The sequence below is a fragment of the Danio rerio genome, chromosome 6 (assembly GCF_049306965.1).
Source record: "Danio rerio strain Tuebingen ecotype United States chromosome 6, GRCz12tu, whole genome shotgun sequence".
NCBI classification, from domain to species: domain Eukaryota; kingdom Metazoa; phylum Chordata; class Actinopteri; order Cypriniformes; family Danionidae; genus Danio; species Danio rerio.
Window position 1 is genome coordinate 7,069,462 of NC_133181.1, and position 3,422 is coordinate 7,072,883.

General features: G+C 33.6%; 1 protein-coding gene across 6 annotated transcripts in view; it reads right to left on the bottom strand.

Moving 5' to 3' along the window:
• Positions 1–3,422, bottom strand: part of ccdc88aa (coiled-coil domain containing 88Aa) — a 177,440-nt gene that overhangs the window by 58,440 nt on the left and 115,578 nt on the right. The window lies entirely within an intron of this gene.

The following is a 3,422-nucleotide window of genomic DNA, read 5'->3' on the forward strand; positions in this document are numbered from 1 at the left end:
AAATTAACTTAAATGATTAGAAAATAAATTCAACAAGATATTCATTTACTTTATCAAAGAGTGAAAAGGTTAAGGGGGGCTGAATACTTTCCATATTATACCCACTGTAAATAGTATTTCCTTGTTTATGTGGTGTGTTTTTACATATGAGATGTTACACATGTATAGCCTATATTATGTAAAAACAAACATTTATCGTGTAAAGAATTAATCATTCGACAGCTCTAAAATAAAGCAACTTGATCTCCGGAAAACACTGGGAATACAAGATTATGTCCCATTTTTATTAGTGCCACACGAGCGTTCTCCTTTAGCCCTCCTGGTATTTCTCATTTGATGTCACTTTCTAATTCATCCCTGAGTAAATGGCAGTCGTAATGCGAACGGAATGAAGAGCGGGCATGAGGCGCGTGTCGATGAGAGGAAAGCGGCCCTCCATGCAGCAAATTATCTTCCCAGCACGGAAGCATCTGTGCTCAGTCGAGACGAGAGAAAAACAAGGCTCACCTCTCCTCTCCTCTGCTCTCCTGCCCCCTAAAAAAGCCCAGCAATCAATAGAAAGTTCATTTCAGAAAGGCGCTGTAGTAATCTGTTTGGCTGCACGCGCACCTGTCCCTAATGATCTTTCCCGCCCAACAGGATGACCTAATCTTCATTCAAATGAATCGCTGCACAACACGGACGATACTTTATCACTCCCTCTCTCTCTCACACACACACACACACACACACACACACACACACACACACACACACACACACACACACACACACACACACACACACACAGTGATGGAGGAGCGAAGGCCGGAGAGTGATCAGAGTTCAGTGACTTAAAAGCTCTGTTCATCTCCTGCAAGGCAAACAGGCCATTATCAGCAGCATTATCTACTATGTATTATTTTTACATACGCCGGCAGCATACTAAAACAACTCTGAGATTTTAAAGCAAAAACAATTATGAAAGGAATTATAGAAATAAACACTGGAATTGAGAGATGGAAAAAAAGACTGCTAAAATAGAGCTGTAGAGTAAAATTATAAACAAATGTTTGTACTGTTAAAATTTCTTTGTTATAATGTGTAATGGTCACTAAACAGTTAAATAAATTAAAAATATTAGCTTATAAAATGGCATCCATGCATGTTTTCCAGTACTGGGTTGTGGCTGGAAGACATATGTAGTTGACGCTCATTCCGCTTATAGCGACCTCTGTTAATCAGGGACTAGGCAGAATGAAAATGAATGAAAGATTTCATACATGCCAGGTCTATTTATGTCAATGTCTTTTTTTTCAGTTTTTTTTTTCTCTCCAATGAGCAAATGATCATTTAAAAAAGGGGCAGAATCTGACACTTTTGGTTGCAAAGGGTTGTAATGATTGGCTACTAATAAATCAATAAATCTAATTTCATGCGTTTTCTTAAAAAAACAAACTATATATATATATATATATATATATATATATATATATATATATATATATATATATATATATATATATAGTTTGTAGTCCAAGTTGCATGAATTGAGCAGATTGGCCAAATTCAAATGGTGTGTGGTAAAAAGTATTTACCAAAACTTGTTTTCCATTACAATTTAAAAAGGATATATATTACAATGATACTTTCCTTATAGGCTGAATAATCTATATATTTGATCAGCAAATCATTCACATCCTTATCATGTGTATATCTAGGGGAGAGCAGGACACAAAGCAACACTGGTTTTGGTCAAATAATGAACAAAGTAATAGACTTAGACAAACCATTTTTTTTTTTCCAAGAACACACAAGCCTCTCCTACAAATGAGCACTGGAATTATGATTGCTGGACCAGTGGTTTCTGTGCAGTATTGCCAAAAGAGCCAGGAGTAAAAAAAAAATATTATTAACACCACCTGCAGTGCAAGTTGTAACACGGGGTTAGTAACACGTTAATTTAATTTCTATTCAGTTTAAATAGTAGCTCAGTAACTGGCTCAACAATAATCACAACAATATAAGATTTTAACTTCATACTTTCACAGATTTTTGAAATAAAAAAAAAAAAAAAAAAAAGTTTAATAAAAAAATACTTTTTTTTTTTTTTTTTTTTTGCTGTCAAAATGGTTTCTCCTGTGTTTCTCATACAAATTTGGCCAAAAATTTTCAATAATTGGCAGGAAGATGGGTCGGAAAACTCCCAGACTGTTGGCAGGTATAATTAAACCACCACCACCAGGCTAAACCGGTGATACAAGGCAGATCCATGCTATCATGTTGTACTTTACATTTTTTTACTACCTTTCTATTATATATTTTCCATATTATTCAACCTACTTTTAGGTGTCAATCACTGTTTGCATCTTGACGCACACCCAGAGTTAAACTTCCAACAATGAAAATAACATTTTAAAATAATATTTATCTGCTATCAACTCATGCATCTTAATCACTAGTGAAATCATTTAAATATTTTATAGTTATTAATGAGAGACTATTATGAATATTATTTTTCATACAAAATATAGCTGTCGCACAGTATCAGTGTCATTTCCACCACAACACTGTAATGCCACTTTAAAACGTTTCTGTGAAAGATTATTTCGGTGGTTTCTATGAAAATGAATAGTGCCATCTGAGAACATGTTCAAGATGGAGGGAGTTTCCAAACATGTTGTACCTTCAAAGATGTTTTAAAAAAACCAAACATAATTCAGGTAAATAAGATTGTTTTATATATATATATATATATGAAAGACTAGTATCAATTAAATTTTTCACAATAAACTGTTGAAATGTCATTTCCATCACCACACACATTATTAAAAAATATTTAAAAAGTTCTCATCACACATTAAAAGTGTATTCACAATGAAGAAGTTAATGCTCTATTTAATATACAAATTCAGTTTATTTGCTTTCTAATAAACTCTTAACCAAATTAATTTTACATTTTAGGAGTGTGACAGGTGAACAATTCAGCAAACAATTAATTTATTTCATTGACCAATGTATATATTGTGGAAAGACTGGTTAAACTAGATACAAAAAATGATCTTACACAATGTTTGACTGCCATCATTTATTTCATTTTGAAAGAAGCTGTATATTGAGGTGTGGTGGAATTGACATTTGTTCCGTTCACGATGGGAAAAAAGTTTCTCTTCTCATCTAAGTTTGTCCTCTTACAGAACTTAAAACAAGACAAATTGTTTAAAGGCTATGTTACGTAAATTTTGAACAGGTTTTTTTACTTAACTTCACAAGGCTAAAAGTACCCGTAGTAGAAGAATGGCCCGTATATGCTGAGCACTGCATATCTGACATTTAAAGTTAACAAATCAGTTTAAGTTCCATGCAGCACCGCCAGATGGCGCCAATATCCAGCCAAAAACTGCATCAATACCACAAACCTGTAAATCAAGCACAAAATCTAA